At 39.8% G+C, this 22,515-nt stretch overlaps 1 long non-coding RNA gene and 1 pseudogene across 1 annotated transcript in view; both read right to left on the bottom strand.

Moving 5' to 3' along the window:
- Positions 1-8,916: 8,916 nt before the first annotated feature.
- LOC102261970 lies at positions 8,917-12,015 on the bottom strand (annotated as a pseudogene).
- Positions 12,016-19,225: 7,210 nt separating this feature from the next.
- LOC102257618 overlaps positions 19,226-22,515 on the bottom strand; it is a 31,374-nt gene continuing 28,084 nt past the window's right edge. Inside the window, exon 3 of the long non-coding RNA XR_313802.2 lies at positions 19,226-19,431. This is a non-coding gene — a long non-coding RNA (uncharacterized LOC102257618). The remainder of the gene's footprint in view (positions 19,432-22,515) is intronic.

Below are 22,515 nucleotides of genomic sequence, written 5' to 3' on the forward strand. Positions count from 1 at the left end.
GGCTTTTTGTGTTGTTGATTTTGCTTTCATAAGGAAACTGAAAGCAATACTGGATTTTTAAATGCATTTATAATATTTAGGCATATGTTCCTAAGGTCTTCCAATTACATGGATTTTAACTATTCTTAACTTAACAATAGTAAGCGCAGCTCACGGCTGCTTGGGATCTACCACCACCTCAGCAAAGGTGAGATAAGCCAATGTGACTGCAACCTGGACTCAAACAAAAAGCTGATTGCTCTTGAATTTCCCTCTTGTAAATACTGAGGGAGAAAGAGCCTTCGTGCCAGCGGACTGGAGATGAGGAAAAGAAAAGGAAAGAAAAACACAAGGAGAGAAAGCCAGTACCACACTCCACCAGTGCATGTAGTGCTGGTCCTGGAAAACACTCCTGGCAAACTGTTCAAAGAATGGTTGTAAAAACCCAGAAAAGAAAGCGGCAATCCTGGCACACAGTGTGGGTTCAACAGAGACAAGACGAGCCTCATTTCTTTCTCTGACAAGGCTAGTAGGCTGGCAGATCAGGGATATTCGCTGGACAAAATATACTTGAACTCGAGTAAGACACCTAACAAAGGTTCTCATGCCAACGCACAAAATGTAAAAATATGGGCTGCATGCTAGGGCGCTTGGTTACACGAAACATTTGAATCAATTGGCATCAACATCCAATAATTGCCAGTCTGTGCAAGTTCCCTAGAGATATTTTGTCTTTGGTCCTATTGCTTCACCACTTTTTAACCAATGACTCTGAAGCCTATGGAGGAATATTTATCATATTTTCAGATTGCATTATTGTTTTTTATCCCAACACCTATAGGCAAAATTACTCTTATCTTCGTAACTATTCAATGAGGGAGTTTAAACATTTTATTTTCCATTTCACAAATGAGGAAACTGAGATATTGCAGTTATGTTACTCATTTCAAATAACAAAGCTAGAAAATAGTAGAGCTGGGATATAGCCTCAAGTTTTTTGACTTCACATTTTGACCAAAGCCTGGGACAAGAAACAACTACAGATGCAGGATCCAAACAGACCTTGACAAATAGAAGTGAGGGGAACTATTTGAGAAATGACATGAATAGAGTCCCAGATGGATACCATTTTGTCATACAGATGCTCTGAATCATTCAACATAGTGAGATTTATGAAATGGTAAATTTGCTAATCCAAGTTGCATTTCATATCTAGAGTAAAAAGAATTAGTTACCCCTTCACTCCGTTGGTCACAATCCACCTGGGCAACAGCATTCAACCTTTTGGGTAAATTGTAAGAGGGATAGAGGATAACTAGAAAGCATTTATCACAATGTTGAAGGAAGAAGAAATCATATTTCTTCTATGAAGAATACTAGAAGAAATGATAGTTGTTAAATTAGAGAAATGACAACAATGACTAGGAAAGATAAGAGACCAACAGCTATCTTCAAATATATGTCACATGTTAAACTATGTATGTCATGAGGGGGGAGAAATAGACCAATAATTTATTAGATTTTGTTAAGGAAGTGACGTATATCACTGTGGGTGATATGTGAAAAAATTTATTAAAGGAGTTAATTCTTTTTTAAAAAAATATATTTTATTGATTTTTTACAGAGAGGAAAGGAGAGGGATAGAGTGTTAGAAACATCGATGAGAGAGAAACATCGATCAGCTGCCTCCTGCACAGCCCCTACTGGGGATGTGCCCGCAACCAAGGTACATGCCCTTGACTGGAATTGAACCTGGGACCCTTCAGTCCGCAGGCCGACGCTCTATCCACTGAGCCAAACCGATCAGGGCAAGGAGTTCATTCTTATACCAATTTTAGGAGCTGTGTCTGTTGTTTGGCCAGAAATTGCTATAGTTCAAGCAGGTGAGCCATTGAGAAGAGGAGCTAGATATGAAGGGAGATGAAAAAGGAAAACATGTCTCTAACCAACTACATCATGGGTGATGAGGTGGGAAAGGTGCCTTTACTGCAAATCTGCACACTTTGTCCAGGACCTGCAGAAGCCAACAGAGATGTACAGGAGATGGAGGAGGGGAGAGCCAAGGGCAGCCCCACACCTGCCCTGGGGCCCAGAGATAAATGATAATGCATGGGAGCTGCAAAGCGCCTGGCTCCCTACTCTGATCTTCAGAGCATGAAAACAGGCTGGCCCTTCCCTTCTGCCTCCAACACACTGCACACATTTCTCTTGTGCCCCAAATTAGCCAAGGACTACACAAGGGAATTGTGTGAGAAAGGGATTCTGCAAATTATAGTTTTAGTTTAACTAAGTGGGTATAGTACAAAATCGCCATAAATGGAAACTTGACAGATTTCTGACCAATATAAGCATGTGAAGTATCCAAAGACTAAATGGACTTAGGAAAGTAGTGGATTCTCTGTCATCAATTGTACTCAAATAGGATGACATTTGGAAGAGATGCTATCAGTACAAAAAGTGATTCACCCATCAGATGTGATAGAAGATCCTTTTCCACCTGGCAGGGGTAGATGGAACCATTATTCTTGTACAAGCCATACGATGTTTAAATGAACTATATGTTCATGGTTTGGACATGCAGCCATTACATAAGAAAACAAATCAGAGAACCTGAAATCCAGAATTATAAGATTTAGAGTTCATCCAGTAGTGAGTTATAAAATTCAAAAATGTTCACAGTAGACATAAAGGAATATCATTTCTTTTTCAATTTAGTGTTATGTAGTTCAGACTCCCCAGCCACATGGGTAGCACCTGTGAAAGGTATATTGTTGCTTAGGTTATAATATGAAAAACCCAGTAACATCTCTGATACAAAAAGGTACCAATGGTGGCATCTTCCCGGGCTTTCAACTCATTGGGGCTGAGGCTAAAGCCCCCTTCTTCCTCTTTTACTCCCTCCAAAGAAACTCTAACAGGAAACATCTTTTCTTTCTCCTACCAGTACCCCCTGAACTAGACATAAGAGTACAACAACGGGAGGAATAATCATGGAGGCAGCTTGCATCTAGAACTTGTAAATCCTGCCAAGGGGCCTGCTCTTAGTTCTCACCCTGATCAAATGCCAATCAAGCCTGGACTTCCAAGATCCAAGGCAGGAGGTACCAGATCCAAGTCAACCAAATGGAGGGTTATGGCAGCCTACCAAAACAACAACACAAAAAACATGAAAAAGTCTCCAAATCACGAAGGAAAAATCCATATTTGAGCATATGTTCGATTGCCTAAGCCAGTAATTTCTAAACTTGAGAAGCTGTACATGCCCTTTGGCATCTAAATATCATATTCTTGGATCAACTTTTATAACACAGTTTCTCCTTATCCAACTAATTCACAGCTACTGAAGTTTTTTGCCCCACAATATCTTAACTTCAGAACTTTTACAAACCATTTTACATGTTAGATGCCATCTTGCTTTTTCATTTTAAAATGTAACCCCTTCTTCTATTTCTTACCCTTTCCAATACGTTTCTTTGTCCCAGCTTCCTTTGGTCAAAAACCAAAGGCAAAACTCACTAGGTAAACAGATATAGTGGGGAGGATGAGAATCTAACTTAAATCAATACTACCAAAATCTAGTTTGCAGTATTTTTCCAGAAAATGTAGTCTAACAGCTTACACTGAAGCAGTTCAAATACCTCCTGCGGGTGGCATTGTACCAGCTAATGCCATATGTATAGAAGTCACCAGCTAATGCATTCAATGCTAGCTAGAATCTGCACATTAATGAAATTCCCTACTAATGCTGCAGACATGCCCACAGCTTTATTTCTTTTAACATGATATAAATGCATTTCAGGCTCTGAGTTTATGACCTGTGCTGATTTTTTTTTTTTGATGGCTGAGTTACACCCACCAGGACAACATAACATCCAGGCAGCAACCCCAAGGGCAATGTGAGGAGGATTTTCTGATTATGTCATCAAACAGGAAACCTCATGGAGACTCTGGGATTAATGTATTTTCCACTGGAGCTGAAAGCAGGCAGGATGTAGTCATTGGAAGGCAGAGAGGGAGGGGAAAATGTTGGTAGGGGTGGAGGGAGTGTCTTTAATATGACATTCAAAGAAATCACTCATATTTATTTACATCTTAAGCCTTCAAGCAAATAAAGGTTTTAAAACTTCAGTAGAATGTGGTAATAAGCAAATTATATAAGCACTGGATATGAATGCACCCCACAAAGAGTTTCTCTAAACCATGGCACCATTCTTGCTCCAGATGGCATGGAAAATAATTCATAAATGACAAAAGTTCAATGGGTGGACGGCAGCTGTTCGGTCCCAGCTCTTTGGCCACCCACTTCAGTAGAACTGAAAGCTTTCAATCAACTCTTTTCTCTCACAGGGGCTTCAAACAGCATCAGAACATGTGTACAATATGTCCTCAGAAAGCAGTTGGCCAAATATGGAAGATTATAAAATCAAGTTAAGTAGAAATGAAAAATACAAATACATACTGTTTTCTCCAAAATCCATAATACCAAGCAGGGACTAATTACAAAGGATTTCGAGTTTTGCATGATCTTCTTTTTCCCCCTTGTACTCACAGCTTCCTTTCATGCAGAATGAGAAGCATCTAGAATTTTGACAGTATTATTTTAATAATAAATAGTCAATATTGTACTTGCCTCTCTCCCTTCATTTACTCCTAGACTCCTTACATGAAGAAAGCATTCCAGCTTAACATGGGCCAAGTGCTACTTTGAAACCCGGTGTCACTGATTTTATATTCTGGTTCTGAGCCTTCAAATGAGGCAAACACATTAGGACCACCATACAGCAAAATAAACATTTTCCATCCTTTTAGTCCAGAAAGATTGCTCAGTTGCCATTCAAGTCTAAGTACTCTTTTATTTTATTTTATTTTTTTATTTCAGAGAGTAAGGGAGAGGGAGAGAGAGAGAAATATCAATGACTAGAGAGAATCATCGATCAGCTGCCTGCTGCACACCCTCTACTGGGCATCAAGGCATGTGCCCTGACCTGGAATGGAACTGTGACCTCCTGGTTCATAGGTCAATCCTCAACCACTGAGCAACACCGGCCAGGCCAAGTCTAAATCAGACACAAACACACACACACACACACACACACACACACACACACACGCACGCACGCACACGCGCACACCCATGCACAAAGGTGAATAGAAATAATTATATTAACTAAATTATTTGAGTCACTTAAAACCAAACCAGATTATAAAACAAATACAACCTAAACAATTTGCCACTTTTGAAAGAAACAATTTCAAGCATGGCACGCATAAGAGATGAGGTTATGATTTAAGCAGAGAAAACGTTTAGGTTAGCCAATATTGTGAAGCCATATGCTGGGTCAATTCTTTCACTCGCACTCTTCATCGACGATGGAAACTTTCTAACTGTTAACCTGACCAGTTTGAATTGGATAGAATGTGGAAGGATGATAAACAGCTGACACCCTTGTAAGCTCCCAAACACAGTCAGCTAAGATTACATCACTGAAGGCACCAACACACCCACTCACTCCTTCCTGCTTTTAAGTCCTCTCCATATACTAGTACAGATTTCTGAAAGGAGGCGGGTTGCTAGGGCACCAGAGGTGAGTAACATTTTCTTCACCCTTATACTATGCATGGGACTGGTGGGGGGAAAAAAAGGACAGAACAAAATCAGAACAATACCTTAATAAAGCAAAAAGTATCATATTAAGCTAACCTATAGTAAATAATTTTAAGTGAAGATGTTTATGATCACAAAAAAAATTTTAAAGAACAACCAGCACTGGTTGAGAACAAGTTGTTCTCCAAGTTCATGTTCCTTTTCATATAAGCTCTTGGAAGTCTGCTTGTCCAGCCATTAAATTACCATTGAGATAATTGTGCATTATTATGCCTATTATTATGTGTAATAATTTGTCTATTATTTTTATACATTATTTTAGTCATTAATCAGTAAATGAGAATGACTGAAACATAAGAATTAGAGAAAATTGGACAAATATTGTATGCTTGCAGGTAGCAAGGTCAAGAGAAATAGTAAAACCAATAATCTTCTGTACCTTTTTTTAAACACATGTTTTCTATACTTCCTAGCTGTTACCAAGGATTAAAAAATCAGAAAGTAGAGTTTTATTCTCAAATAGTAAAGGCATTTGGACACCTACCCAGAGCTGGGCAGTAGATATGAAGATCTGAAAAGTGTTCAAATTATTCTGAAGATACTATAAGGATTAAATTTCATACCAAAGAAATTTTATTCACTGTGCAAAATATGTCTAGTTAAAAAAATTATTCAAAACCCAGGACTGAATACATTCAATCAAGCTGTCAAAGAACAAAGACCTGTTGTCTCCTTTCTTTGCCTCAAGGAACTTGGACAGACAGCCACCAGACAGTCTGCTGAACTCCATGCGGCCTTCAGGAGTGAATTTCTGTAGGACAATCTCTTGACTACAAAATGAACATAAACAAGTAGTTCGGCAACTTAAGTCTCTCTGTGTTAGGGTTTTACACCAAATTAGTTTGAGTCTGTGGCTGCTCCTTACCAGGTCCACTCACCAAAGATACAATCTATCAAAACCAGCAGCACAATGATTTAATAAAATTACAGTTATTTAGAATACCAATTATGAAACAAGGTGAAATTACAGTGGCCAACGTTATTACATGCATTAAAGCAAACAACATAATACATAGCTGGCTATGTGGAATTAGAACTCTCTCTCTCAGAGTTTACAAAGCACACTATCCATACCAGAACCTCTACTGGCTTTGAGATCTGGCTACCTTTTATGGCAATAACCTAATTCATGCTGCCTTAATCCAAATAAACAGATTAGTAAAAGCAGATCATCACTACGCACTTCAAGACTTACCATTAAGCTACAGTAATCAAGACAGTGTGGTACTGGCAAAAGAAAAGAAAAATCAATGCAACAGAATAGAGAGTCCAGAAATAAACTCCCATAAATATAGTTAACTGATCTTTGACAAAGGAAAAAGGCAATACAATAAAGCAAAGACAGTCTTTTCAACAAATGGTGCTGGAACAACTGGTCATCCACATTCAAAAAAAGAAAAAAATGTAGACACAGATCTCACACCTTTCACAAAAATTAACTCAAAATGGATCACAGACCTAAATGTAATATACAAAACTATAAGGAGATAGGAGAAAATCTATATGACTTTGGGTTCAGGAATAAATATTTAGGCACAACACCAAAGGCACAATACATGAAAGAAATAATAAGCTTGACTTCAAAAACATTTGCTCTATGAAAGAAAATGTCAAGAGAATGAGAAAACAAGCCACAGACTGGGAGAAAAAAATTTGCAAAAGACATAACCAATAAAGAACTGTTATTCAAAATATGCCAAAAAGAAACAAACCCTACCCCTTAAAACTCAACAATAAGAAAACAAAATGATTAAAAACTTAAGACACCTCTCCAAAGAGGGTAAACAGATAGTAAATAAGTATATGAAAAGATGCTCCACATCATCTGTCATGAAGGAAATATAAATGAAAGCAATGAATTAACATTATACATCTATTAAAATGGCCAAAATCCAGAACCACCAATTGCTGATAAGGCTGTGGAGCAACAGAAACTTTCAACCATTGCTAGTGGGAGTGCAAAATGGTCCAGCCACTTTGGAAGACATTTTGGCAGTTTCTTATAAACCTAAACTTTCTTTTACTGTACAGAAGGGGTGCTCATTAATATTTACCCAAAGGGGTTTTAAAATTTATGTCCACACAAAAAAAAACTGCACACAGATGTTTATAGCAGCTTTATTCAAAATTGTCAAAACCTGGAAGCAACCAAGATGTCCTTCTGTAGGAAAATGGATAATGAAATTGTGGTATGTCCAGACAATGGATTACTATTCAGGGCTAGAAAGAAATGAGCTGTCAAGGCATGAAAAGACATGGAGGAAACTTAAATGCATATTACTAAATGAAATAGGCTAATTTGCAAAGGTTACATACTATATGATTCCAGCACTATAACATTCTGGAAACGACAAGACAAAACTATGGAAACAGTAAAAAGATCATGGGTTGCCAGTGACTGGAGGGGTGGAGAGGGAAGAAAAGGTGGAATGCAGAGGATTTTTAGGGCAGTGAAAATACTCTTTATCCCATAATGATGGGTACATATGATCATACATTTGTCAAAACTCATAAAACATCCAACACTAAGAATCTATATTAATAAAAGCGTAATATGCTAATTAGACCAGACATCCTTCTGGATGTCCTTCCAGGCGACCTTCCGGACAAAGCCGGGGCTGCGAAGGAAGCCAGCCGGTGCTGGCAGCTGGGGGAAGGAAGGCATACTCTTGCATGAATTTTGTGCATCGGGCCTCTAGTTACTAATAATGTAGACTATGGCCTTTGGGTGATAATGATGTGTCAGGGTAGGCTCACTGATTGCAACAAAGGCACAGTCTTGTGGGTGATGGTGAGTGTTGAGAATGGGTGTGGCTGTGCATGTGTGGGGCAGAGGGTGCACAGGAAATCTCCATCCCTGCCCCTAAGTTTTCTTTTTTGTTTGTTTGGGTATTTTTTGTTTGTTTGTTTTTTAAGATAGAAAGATTTTCCTTATTAATGACCGCCACCGTATTTCTTTAGATACAGGAGTTTTGAACTCAAATACTCAGGAGAAAACAAGTTAAGATTGCATTATCCTGCAGCTCATTACCAGTAACATATTGCAAAGCAAGAGAGCTTCGAAGGTGGGTGGAAGGCAAGGGGAGTGATGGCGGGAAGATAAAGAAAAGGAATTAAGTTGATCAAGTGGATTTCTTTTTTCCTTTTTAATTCTTGGGAACTATCAAATCCTTGGAAGCACAGCTCATCTCTGCAGATTATTTTCCAAACGTGTGCAAAATGGAGAATCCCTTGAAAATCTGAAAAGGTGCAACATTAAAAGCTACAATTATCCTGTAGCAAGTGTTCCAGCCTTCAGTTGCCAGCCACTTCCTCTTCCTGTTCCCAAGAGTTAGCGGGATGAAAATCTCTTCCCTGGAATTGTTTTCATTTCTTTCTTCTCAGCATCTGGGTATTCGTGGTTCAGCACCTTGAGGAAGCTGGATGTTTTTGCCCGCATACATGTGTGAATATAGGTCTTAGAGCACTTGATGTGGTAGTGCAGGTAGTCCTGGAACGTGTGATCAGTTGATGGTGTTGTCTGGAGCGCTGGCCTTGGTGTGGCGAGGAACAGCATGAAGGTAATGTAGCCAATGTTGTCACCCACAGCGGCATCGGTATCTTTCAGCTCCAGAGGCTAAAGAGGACCTGTGGGGCCGTATGGCTGGCTCTGTGTCCTTCTTTGAACTCCTGCATGAACACCTTTCCAATGACCACATCGTCGTCATCCTTAAACACTGTGCTGAAGACTACCGTGACTCTGTCCTTTTTAGACTCCACATACATGGTCTCATTGTCCCTATAATGGATAACTGCCCTGTTCTTCCCTTCCTTGCCCTCTTCTTGGAACTGGAAGTATTTCTCAAAAACAGAGACAAAGCAATTTCGTTTCAACATGCCAGCCTGATGCACCTGGAACCCTTGGGTGCAGGCAGAGTTTCAGGGTCATATAGCAAAGAGACATTGTATCCTGATTCTGGATTTACCAAGAAGCTCCCATACACTCTCTTTAGTAACTCATCAGCACCATGTGCCTGAAGTTCCTTGTAAAATTTCAAAGAAATACTGACCATCACTTTTGTCTCCATTAGGATTTAAAATATGATAGAGGGCCCTAACCGGTTTGGCTCAGTGAATAGAGCATCGGCCTGTGGACTGAAGGGTCCCAGGTTTGATTCCGGTCAAGGGCATGTACCTTGGTTGCAGGCACATCCCCAGTAGGGATTGTGCAGGAGGCAGCTGAATCGATGTTTCTCTCTCATCGATGTTTCTAACTCTCTATCCCTCTCCCTCTCCCTTCCTCTCTGAAAAAAAAAATCAATAAAATGTACTTGTAAAACAAATAAAGAAAATAAAATATGATAGAGGACCCCATCAAAATCTGCAAATGTTACTCGTACTGCTTCTGGTTTGTTTCCGGCGGCCACATTCTCAAACTTGAGCATGAGCATCTCCTTGATGATGCAGTTGCTCACCTCCACCAGGATCAAGGTGGTGGCTGGCCCCAGATGCCTGAACCACTTGTGGAACCACCTCACCCACAAGCCCTGCCCCTAAGTTTTGCTATGAACCCGACTCTGCTCTAAAAATTAGTATTACTTTTTAATTATCATAAAAAATAAAAGTATTTTAAAAAAACCAATAAAGGACCCTAGATCATCACTGTCCAATAGGACTTTTGGGATGATAGAAATGCTATGCATCTACACTTTCCAACCTAGTAGTCTCTAGGACTCTGTAGCTAGTATTTAAAATGCAGTTATTTTGACTGAGAAACTGAATTTTTAATTTTGTTTCATGTTATATTTTATTTTAAATTGACATAACCTCATGTGGATAGTGACTTCCCTAGTGGACAGCACAGCTCTAGAAGGCTCACTCAGTAGAAAACAATTCATTGCTTGAGTCTTGGTTCAACATATGTAATAGAAAAATAAATTTGCAACTGAAATTATAATTTAATTTTAACAGACCAAATATATAACGGGTTTTCTGAAGCAGCTACTTTAGGAACAAAGGTAAAAATCATAATAGGGGGCATCAATCTTTAAAAAAGTCTGTATTCTAAAATGTTATGTCTATAATTTAAAATATTTTAAAATAAAATGATTTTAAAAAATAAACTACAGTATTTCTCATTCAATACTAAAATCTGCTAAGGAAAAAAAAGGCAACAAAATATTGTAAAAATGATTATCAGGTTGCTCCATGATTATTTTAGGAAGGAAAAGTACAATTGAAAAAATATTCATTTCACACTATTGTTATTACTTGCCCCTGATTTTAAGAATAAGATGATAGAAAAGGCCTTTGTCTAGCACTTTGCAATTTGCATTCTTGTGCCTTGATAGACATAACAGTGAGTTGATTTTGTCAGGTGTAAACAGTGTGTTCACACTTCCAAGAGAAGTGTGCCTTCATTATTATTCAACATTTAATTAAGTCATAACACTGAAGAGATCTGGTAGTGAGTTTTAGCACGTGCAGAGCTTGAGCCTGTAAACCATACTCCAGCAGATTCTCTGGTCTTGATAGAAATGAGCCCAGTGGAAACAACCCAGGATCAGTGGTCAAATACAGTTAGACACAACTGGACAGTGGATCTACCAGTCTATGTGTGACCACTGGGAAGTCACATCTCCTAAATCTCAGTTTTTTTATCTCAAAAATGGGAATAATAATACTGATTTAACACTAAGTCATCCTAGAAGAAAGACCCGGCACATAGAAAACAAATAACAAATGTCTATTTATTAGTCTAATTATGATAATAAGATTGACTTAGACTACTTCAAATTATAAAAGCTGTGGGACAGTTACCAGCCCATTTCCAACCCACTCCTTAGCCATATCTGGATGGGCAGGATCCTATCATCCAGTTTTTGGGGATTTTTAACTTCTTCTTATCTAGAACAAGGAGTCCCTTTCGTGCACCTTGTTCATTTCTTGACAATTAAGACATTGCTATCTTTAACAGAGTGAAGAAAGTAATCCCTTCGTTACAATAGTCTTTCCAATGCTTACAAACATACTGTTTCTATTCCCTCAGATGTTGCCAGACACTAGGTTTTCTTTTGGAGGAGAGATCAATGAGAGCAGAAGTGAACACAAAGTCATAGATTCTGAAAAATGTTAAGCCAAAGAGACCTTAGAGACCATCTCGTCTCAACGTTTAATTTTGTTTTTTGGAACTTAGACCCTAGGAACGTTAACTGCCTGTGCCAAATATCAGAGAAATTATATTCCAATGCTCTTCCTGTCCTACAATATTGCATCAAACATTGACATCAGCGCTGGCCGGTGTAGCTAAATGGTTAGAGCCAGCTTGTGCACCAAAGTGTGGCGGGTTCAATTCCCCAGTCAAGGGCACATACCTGGGGTTGCAGGTTCATCCCGTACCACAGGTCAGGGGCAAGTACGGGAGGCAACCAATTGATGTATCTCTCTCACATCAATGTTTCTCTCTCCCTTCCTCCCTCTCTGCCCTCCATCCCACTCTCTCGAAAAATGAATGGAAAAAATATCTTCCAGTGAGGGTTAACCAAAAAAATTTGACAGCAATATTTACTTAGCACTCAGAGGTTCTATGCATAAGGTGATCCAGGTCAGGGGCAAGTACGGGAGGCAACCAATTGACGTATCTCTCTCACATCGATGTTTCTCTCTCCCTTCCTCCCTCTCTGCCCTCCATCCCACTCTCTCGAAAAATGAATGGAAAAAATATCTTCCAGTGAGGGTTAACCAAAAAAATTTGACAGCAATATTTACTTAGCACTCAGAGGTTCTATGCATAAGGTGATGATATTAATAATTAAATTATAATAAACTAGAGGCCTGGTGCACAGATTCTTACACCCAGTGAGTCCCTTAGCCTGGCCTGCACCCTTTCACAATCTAGGACCCCTCAGGGAATGTCAGACTACCCATTTTGGCCCGATCCCCGCAGGCCAGGCAGAGGGACCCCCTACCCATTTCGGCCCGATCCCCGCAGGCCAGGCAGAGGGACCCCCACTAGTGCACGAATCCATGCATCGGGCCTCTAGTATGCATATAAGATCTTTGGTTAATCTCTTCCTGCCCTCCCCTCTCCCCCTTTCCCTCTGAAATTCATCAGTCTGTTCCATGTTTCCATGCCAGTGCACTGAGTGTCTGCACCCTGGTGGTCAGTCCATGTCATAGCTACTGGTCAAACGGTTGAATGGTCGAACGGTCGGCTGGTTGCTTAGGTTTTTATATATATAAACTAGAGGCCCATGAAATTCCTGCATGGGTGCGGTCCCCTAAGCCTGGCCAGCAATCAAAGTGTGAGCGTCTGGCGTGGAAGGGCAGGTCCCAGCTTACTGGTCGGCTGGTCGCTTAGGTTTTTATATATATAGACTAGAGGCCCAGTGCATGAAATTCCTGCATGGGTGCGGTCCCCTAAGCCTGGCCAGCAATCAAAGTGTGAGCGTCTGGCGTGGAAGGGCAGGTCCCAGCTTACCTCTGGGTCCTGGGCAGCACCTGGGCCCCCAGGCCCCCACGCACCCTCTTCCACCTGAGTCATGGCACCCAAGTTCCCATACAGAGATGCAGTGAGCATGGCCATATACCACAGGCCAGGGCACAGCGTGGGCCTCTGGGCCACCCAGCAGTGCCAAAGGGAAGCCAGGGGGGCAGCATGCTCTCTCCCGGCCGGCCTCACAGACTGGCTCTTGCGTGAACCCACAGGGAGCCCAACCGGTCCCTGTGGTCCCAGTGGCTGTGGTCCAACTCACCCAGAAGACACTGCATGGGTGCGAGGCGGGCTCCTCACTGGTGCCTGACACCTGAGCACAGGGGCTTCCCCAGCACGTGAGCCCTGGCATACTGGGGGAGGGTAGCAGGAGGAGTACGAGCGAGCTTGGAGGACACCCCACATTTTCACTGCACCTCTGTCCCAGTCACCCCCGCCCCAGATAGCTGGTGAGAGGTTGCAGTGTGTCACCAACACCCTCCATGTTCCATGCCATCCCCTGGTGGTCAGCACACATCATAGCAAGCGGTTGAACTGGTCTCTCAGTTGAACTCCAGGTCGAGTGACCACCCAAGTTGACAATTTGCATATTAGGCTTTTATTATATAGGATGATAATATGTATCCAAAAATTAATACCAACCACTGTTCTTACTAAGGTTATACTTAACCTTTTTAAACCTTTATTTATTTTTTTTCCCATAGGATGTAAGTGAATGTCCTATGTCAATCATTTGGATGAAAACATGGAAGAATGTAAAAAGCATACAAAAAAGGAAGAATGATATATCACCTGCTGGATGTTAAAAGACAAAGTCAAAGTCTGAGATTGTATTGCTTCAGTTTTCCAACAAATTATTTAGAAACTACACTCAGGTCCCTCTATGCTTATCCTGTATAATAAAGAGGTAATATGCAAATTGACCATCACGCATCACACAAGATGGTCGCCCCCATGTGGTCCAAGATGGCTGCCACAAGATGGCTGGCAGGGGAGGGGAGTTGGGGGGACCAGGCCGATAGGCGAAGGCAGTTGGGGGAAACCAGGCCTGCAGGGGAGGGCAGTTGGGGGCAACTAGGCTGGCAGGGGAGGGAAGTTGGGGGCAACCAGGCCAGCAGGGGAGCAGTTAGGTGTCAATCAGGTTAGCAGGGGAGTGGTTAGGGGGTGATCAGGCTGGCAGGCAGAAGCGGTTAAGGGCAATCAGGCAGGCAGAGCAGTTCCAGATTGTGAGAAGAATGTCCGACTGCTGTTTTAGGCCCGATCTCTGTGGGATCAGGCCTAAACCAGCAATCGGACATCCCCTGAGAGTTCCCAGATTGGAGAGGGTGCAGGCTGGGCTGAGGGACACCCCCCCCCCCCAGTGCACAAATTTTATTCACCAGGCCTCTAGTATTCAATATAAACTTAAACCCTTATGGAACTGCTGTAAAGCTGAGTTCCTTCCACTAAACAAGCTGGTTCCCAAGAAAGCATAGAAGAAAAAAGTCCAAAATCAATTATTTTCTTACTTGTAAACATCTCTAGTGAAAAAAGTTTAAGAGAATGTTGAAAGCCAATGGCTAAAATACATTTCAGATATTACAAATGATATTGTCTTATCTATTTGCCAATGTTTCCCATGACCAACATTGAACTGACTGCCCATTCATCTTCTGCTGGGTAAACAAGAATTTCATGTGTGGCTGTATTAGTCCCGCTGACAGGCTTTGAGTCTTTCCCTATCTTTACTACCCATTCTCAGTGGTAACACGTTCCACAGTATTCAGATCACATTAGAAATCTCATTCTCCTTTTCTGATATCTATTGCAAAGTTTTAAGTACCTAAAATGTTGGGCCACCATCCTGGAGAGTGGGAAGAGCCCAAGCTTTCAAATCAGACAGACCTTTGAAACTAGACTCCCTCAACTATTAGCTGAATAAATTTGTCTTCCCTTGTAAAGTACATGTTTTATGTCACAGAGTAATTGGAAAATTAAGTGAGATAATACATGTAAACCATAGCACAATATGTGAAAGACAGTGCCTAGAGAAATGGCAAATATCATGATCATCTTCGCAACAACTGAGAAGAATGATAATATTGTCAACATGTTTTTTAAAGGAAGAAAATCAGATTTCTTTCAAGCCAAAGGGCTTTCAAGCCCAGTGAGATGAGTGGTACTTTGAGAAGCAGGAGCTACCACTACATGAAGGGTACAGCAAGAAGAAAGAGAAGTTCAAGGGGAGGGAGGGTGAAGTTTACCAGGAAGAGTTGGATGTGCGTCCTCAAGCATCAGGACTTGAATTGTTCCCTGAAATACAGCTCAGTCTTGAAATGCATGAAGGAGTAGGAGGGTCATTCCAAACAGACATAGCTGTGACAAAGCAAAATATTTCAATGCAAACACATCTGCTGTGCCTGGGTAACGCAGGACAGAGTGATTAGGTTAATAATCATGATTGGAAACTGGGTGGAATCCAGGCTGGGCAAGCCTTGAACATCAGGCTGAGAAGTTCACGCTCATCCTACAGTAAATGGGAAAGCACTGAACTTTTCTCAGCAGCAGAGAAATATATCCACAGTGGCGGACTAGGAAGGTTCAGAGGCAGGGAAATATGAATGTAGGTCTGGGAGGAGAGGTCATGGAGACGAGGAGAACAGAGTTTTTCCCCCACACCATGGGCTGGGCCAGTGTGCTATGTCCACTCTGATTTAATACACTGGAGTTGAAATGGGACAGTTTCATAATGTACAAATCACATGCTTTCTATTTGTCCACTGAATGGAGAAAATGAGAGACTGATGGTGCAGGCCTTTTTCAGGTTACACAGATTGAGAATGAGGCTAGGAAGGAGCATCGGCCAGGAAGAAGCCAAGCATTCAGCAAGGTTGAATCTAGAGTCACTAAAAGCTGGGTTAAGTAGCCTGAAGTAGGATTATAAATAAGGATTGAGGTCCTCATAATGGATAAGGCAGGTGCATCCCGGGCAGGGATGAGGGCAAGGAAGAAGGAAATTCAAGGTCAGGAATGGGACAGCCATAAGAAAGTTTGTTTGATACAACAAAGGGAAAAAGTTAATTTTTTGAGGCTACTCGGTCTTTCTTTATACTCTCTACACCTAGGGTGATTGTTCAAAGTATAAAACACAAAGGCCCATCAAGGCAGACAAATAAAAGGAACTTGTTGTTTGTCTAGAAAAGAAATAAATCACTATTGAAAGAAACCAAGGCAGATGGTAATACAAGATGAGCACCTATTACACGATGCTTGGCACTTGGCATTTATTATCTCCTAGTCTTCAAACTATTTCTTCAAGTTGTTACTATTATTAGAAAATAGATTCATAAAAGTTGTAAAGTAAGCTGCCCAAGGAGAATAAATGGTCACATCCGATACCAGGGAAGTTTTGAACTGGGAACTTGCAAGGCAGTTTGGTAAAAACACCGTGAGAAAAGCCCAGGCCTGCAGATGTGAGTGATTAGCCCTACACTAAGGGAGAGTGGCCGGCATGGAAAAAGACACAAACATGAGTGACACTACACAGCAGTGGTGATCGGGACTTGGTAGACATGGAGGGGTAAGCCTACCAGCCTGGGAGAGTGCTTCTAACACTTCCAGAAAGAGAGGACTCGAAGCCAGCCTGGGTTTTAGCCAAAGACAATGAACTGGGTTTTAGATGTGTTGAGCTGATTTGGGGGGGGGGTGGTCAGTAGGCAGGGAACAGCTGGGTAAAGAAATCCTGACAGGTGGGTGGGAATAAGAAACCAAAGTCCAGAAGAAAGGCTGAGCCCTAACATGTGGCTTTGGAATCGCTGGGCCATATGGCAATTCAGCAGCATTTCTACGGTTTCCTACGTGGGAGAGCACTGTCTATATTGGCTTCAAGAGCAGACTGACATCTTGCCAACCTTCAGAAAACATGCAAGAATTCTCTCTGCCACCACCTCTGTGACTAGACCTAGAAACAAACACACATACACACACACACACACACACACACAACACACACACACACACACACACACAATTTAGGGTTTTCAGTTAATGGCCCTTCTACACAAACTCAAAGCAAATGGCATGTTATTTAGCTTCAAATGTGCCAAGTTAAAATGCTATAAAATCATGTGGGCTTTGACTTTTTAATGTTATTCAATCGATGTCATTAAAACAGAGAATTTAGTCTTTTCGTTATTCCCTTGTAAGTTCTGCCGTCTGTCTGTCTGAAAAAATGAAGAGCACTCATTTATGTCGCCTAACCAACTTATTTGGGGGAACATTAGATGGGTTAAAGACAGCAAAACCCAAGTTTCAACGTGCATGTGGGGAGAAGAAGAAAGTGCATGTCAAGAGTGAATAATGCCCTGCCACTCAGCCTGAGCCCTGCCTCCACTGACTGTGCAGTCTGGCTGATGCAGGAGTGAAGACAGATCCTTTCTCTCCTTCTCCAGCGTGCCAGCCATGCTTAACACCCTAACACTTCATTAGCATGCTAATGTGTGACGATTATTTTGTGCAAGTACCACTGTATATGATTTTGAAAGGCTCTATCAACCACAGCTAGAATGCAGGGACCTAAGTGCTAACTCACCATCATTAATAAGAAAACAATATACTGCTCAAAAGGCGTGTGTGTGTGTGTGTGTGTGTGTGTGTGTGTGTGTGTGTTTTATCTGTCCTATGGCTTTTGCAGGTCAACCATTCTTTCTGTGAGCATCAGTGAGAAAAAAAGCTGATTTCTCAGGATACATAAGCCAACTGTAACATTCATTCTACCAGGGGGGAATAATACACTAAATGTCAAGATGTCAGAGATAAATGGCTATTATGGGCATGGATTGTTGGCAAAAGTAATAAACTAGGAATCAGAAACCTGATTTCAATTTGAGGTTCTCTCATTGTCTCCCTCTGCAATCCTGAGTGAGTCATTTACTCATTGGGGACTATTTTCTTATTTATAGTATGTTGGGGTAACTACGATTTCTTAAAATTTCTTCTTGCACAAATACCCATGATCAAAGGATATTATTATGATAACAAATTGCTAAACCCTTAACTTCTATAACCATTTTAGAATAATTTTTCAGGTTATTTGTATTATTTATCTTCATCTTCTGTTGACTCCAGTGTTAGCAAGAATACCTATATCTCTAAGGAGAATAATTCAAACTGTAATAAGGCTCATAGAAGATGATAGAATAACTGGAGAGACAGTGAAAGCTCCTGCATGGAACAACTTACTAAAAAGATGTTAGTTTTTCTGTTTTAATTTATAAATTTAATATAATCCATATTAAAATTTCAGTTGAATTTTGTGGAACTTAATAAATTTTTCAAAATTCATGTGTAAAGATAAAAGTTCACATATACTTTTGAAAATTAAAAACCAATAAGGACTTACTTTGCTTAGATATTGATATATACAACCAAGCTTTATTAACAAAATAGCACGAACTATGGCAAAGAATGAAGAGACCAAGGGAGCACAAGGGTGGTACCAACTTGTTGGGGAAACAGGATACCACATGGAAACACAGAACTGGGCTGCTACCTACCACCATATATACACATGGGCTCCAGGTGGATTAAAGACCTAAATAAGAAAGATTTTAATATAATAGATAATAAAAATAAATTTTGTAACAGAGGGATAAAAATAATTTATTTTACAAAGCTCTCAAAGTAAAATATTGATAAATTGAATTACATAAAAATTAAGATTTCTGTTCACATACACACACAAAAAAACATAATGTACAAAGTTAATAGTAAAGTGACAGGCTAACAAGATACTTGTCTAAAACCAGCTGACAACTATCTAGAATATTCAAAGAACTTCTGTAAATCAATAAAAATAAATAAATACACTTCCAGTGGACAAATATGCAATGAATTTGAAGGGGAATTTACAGAAGGGAAAAATCCAAAAGATAGCAAGCATATAAAAAGCTGACCAAATTCATCAGTAGTCAGATAAAAGTAAAATAAAACTAAAAAACATTATTTTATACCCATTAGACAGAAATGAGAAAAATTAGAAAACTTAATGCCAAATATCAGCAAGAGGTTGGTATATAAACACTCATACTGCTGGGGGGGGCGGGGGGGGGGAGGGACTGGGGTGTTAGTCTAGATCCTAAATAAATGTCCTTTGGCATTTTCCAACAGGGGGCATGTCTAGGTTGTTCACAGAGCCTTGCTCGTGCTGAGATAATGTGGAAGTCCTTCCATGGCAGAGAATATAAGTAAATTGTGTTCTAGGCACACTGTAACAGACCATGAGCAGCAATGGAGTAGATGTATATATAGCAATATTCATAGGCCTCAAAATACAATCCTGGGTAGAGAAAATAAAAACAAAAGAGGATATATAACACACATAAGTTAAAATGCAGGTACAATAAATCCAAAACATGAAACTGTATATTTTGTAAGAACATATTCACTGACAAGTGCATATACTCTGAAAATTAGGTTCCTGAATGACCAGAACTGTGGATAAAAGGGAGGGTCTGAAGCCAACACGCACGCACGCACAAACACAAGCAGAGCCCTATGAAAATTCATATTTCTATTATCTTGCATTTATGTAACATCAAACAAAAGTTTTACAAAACAACACATTCTTACTTCATACAATGCACTGTTTACATTTTCTATTTCCTTTTTTTAAAAATGCTGGTCTCTATTTATAAAAGTGATTGTATAACATACCAATGGGTTACGACTTTCCATTTTAAAACACTGATCTAGGCAATAATAAGGGCATTATAGTGAGTTCCTGGAATAATAATAGTGCCACAGACTCATTAAAAATTCAAGCACATAACGGAGAACTGAGAAAAAGACCCTCTGTGCTGCCTTCTCCAAGAAACACATCCACAGGGAATTCCCACCCGTTGGAGGCTGCTCCTCCTCACGTGATTCCGCCCTAAGTGGCACTTCCGGAGAGTGAACTTTTCACCCCTTCTTTAGCCCTGGCTTGTCAGACTAAGGCCAAAACTGAAGCAGGAAATGATATGCCACTTGCTAAAGCACAAAGAGGTATTTTAAAACATAAAGGAACATTTTTAAACATTCCTGAAACACATTTGAATAACATGGAGATATAAGGAAATATGGGCTGTCTCTTGAAAATGGAAAGCTGGAAAATCTAAAAAGGGTAGTTCTAAGGAAAAAAATAAAACAAAAAATGTGGAAATAGGGTAGATCACACAGACTTCAAGAGAGCAGTAAACTATATTAGAGTAGATGGGGAAGCTACAGAAGAGAGTAGGAAAGCCCACGGGCTCCTCCCAATCTGCAGCTCAGTAAATACAAATTTTAAAAAAAACCACAAATTCCTATTCCAAATCAACTGAAAATTGTCATTTGAGGACAGCTTTAGGTCCTCCTTATACCAGAAGATCTTACCAGAAAACACATTTATTGGGCCAATATAGAGAGTGGTCATTTTAAAGTATTTAAATAGAATTAGGCACTTCTGAGCTAAATGAAGAGAAAAAGTACAATAAAGAGCATTATTATGGCACTGAACTTTGTGCCTTTACAGCTATGCCCAAGCAGAGCGATGAGAATGTGTGGATGGGGTTAGAGACAGCACACCATTCCCTCTCTCTGCAGACACCAAGGCAGCAGCATCTAAAGCCCCATCACACCACTGGGAGCAATGTTCCTTGGAGGGCAACTTTTGTGAAAGGCTAACCAGGAGCTGGGTGTATGAGCTTGTGTTTGAAGTGAGCCTCTCTACCTAGGGTTATAATCAACTACTTATAAAACAGAATTAAGTTAGATGCTATTCAAATTTTTTTTAAAAACCCACAAATTTCTAAAAATTGCTAGGTTACATAGAATTCATATGACAAAAGGAATCTGGAGAAGGAATATAATTAGTATAATGAGAGGAATGACTTCTGGACTATGAGGTAGAAAAAGGTAGAGAGAGAGATGAGCTGGCTGTACAGGTAAGTTGAGGGGGAAGGGGCAGAAAGCCAATACACTATATAGCAGGTACATTAAAAAGAGATGAGCACAGAGGAACCATGAAGTTGTTCAAGTATATTACCAGTTACTGGTCCTTTAACTCACAGGTATTCATAAACTGCCAAAGTACACCTATCACGTTAAAAATAATGACCAGCTACTTTCAATTTTGATGAAAACATGGCAAAAGAACATTAAGAGTGAAAACTAGCATTTCTTGAAAAGGCTCTTTAGCGCACACAACTGCCAATTCTTACAACAATTCTGCAAGGTAAAAGATATCCCCTTGCACAGATGAAGAAACAGACTATCATAGATGCTAACAAAAGTCCTCAGTGTTACACAGGAATGAATAAGTGGCACAGCCAAGATTTCATCCAAGACATTCTTACTTCCAAATGTCTTTACACTAAGTGTGATGATTCTGCAGCTCAATTAAGTGAGAACTAAAGAATTTCTTCTATTTAAAAAGAGTAGAATGGGTTAAGTTCTGAAAATTGCCTAGTTTTGATTATTTTACTATGGTTAGTCAAGATACCATCATAGGGGAAGCTAGGAGAAGGCTACATGAGAACTCTATTCACTTTTGTGCTTTCTTGTGACCTAAACTTACGTTTAAGGAATTTTTTTAAAAAAATAAGGGGAATGAACTTTTTGGAAGCTTACCGCACTCCTTTTCCTTTGGAGATAAATGTATGATATATTAGAGATATGTCTTAAACATACCTATATATCTCTGATGTATTCCAAATATAAATATACATATCTGAGATATGTAGAAAATAAGTATATATTTCTTCTGAAAATATATATACTCATAATTATGTATTTTAAAAGGTTAATTCTCAGTTGCTTTCAGTGACCTAAATAGCACAAGAAATAAAATAATGGCTGCCTTCTACTCTCAATCAACTTTAATAAATTTTCACTAAATACATATTCCTACATGGTATTGTACTATTTTCCCTATACAAGTTTATCTCCTCCAACACTCAAGGTTTTTCACTGTCTACCATGTTTATATATGGGAACTAGGAAAACAGAGCTACAATTTATATTTAAGTTGAACATCATAAGAATAAAATGTCTAGCTGATATGAAAAAGATTGTTTGATAAGAATATTTACTTTTTTTCTAAGAATGGCTGAGTCACTTTCTCCCCAATAAATAAGATAATTTTGAAACAGCTGTCATTTGTAGAGTGACTTCTATTGTGTCATTAAATTCATGTACTATCCCAACACTATTAAATAAAAATTAATATGTCCATTTCACATATAAGGAAAGCTAGACAAATTAATTTGCATAAGTCACACAACTATCTATCCTATCTAATAAAAGAGAAACATGGTAATTAGCCGTACATCCACTACCCTTCCCATTGGCTAATCAGGGCGATATGCAAATTAACTGCCAGCCAAGATGGCAGCCGGCAGCC

Source organism: Myotis brandtii, unplaced genomic scaffold (genome assembly GCF_000412655.1).
Source record: "Myotis brandtii unplaced genomic scaffold, ASM41265v1 scaffold311, whole genome shotgun sequence".
NCBI lineage: Eukaryota > Metazoa > Chordata > Mammalia > Chiroptera > Vespertilionidae > Myotis > Myotis brandtii.